We start from the raw sequence: 339 nt of genomic DNA on the forward strand, positions 1-339 counted from the left end.
TGCTCGTCCCCACCCACGGGCTCTCTCCATCACCCTGCAGATGCACAGCCAGGCTGGCAGGGAGCCCGGAGCCCCGGCACGCAGCGGCCCCCGGCTCCTGGGAGCCCAAGGGCCACCTTTGTCCAGGAGCCCCCAGGATGGGGGGAGCAGGACCCCGTGGGGCAGCGCCTGCATCCAGACACTGCCGTATTCATGGGAGCAGCAGGACCAGGGCAGCGTGGGGACAAGGACAAATCCATCCCCCAGCCTGGCCAACAAAACGGGCATTGAGGGCCGGGAGCAGGCGGCTGTCCGGCATTTCCCTGCCGGGCCAGTCGCCCACAACGCGAGGGTTGTTGT

This window comes from Antrostomus carolinensis, unplaced genomic scaffold (genome assembly GCF_000700745.2).
Source record: "Antrostomus carolinensis isolate BGI_N321 unplaced genomic scaffold, ASM70074v2 scaffold32446, whole genome shotgun sequence".
NCBI lineage: Eukaryota > Metazoa > Chordata > Aves > Caprimulgiformes > Caprimulgidae > Antrostomus > Antrostomus carolinensis.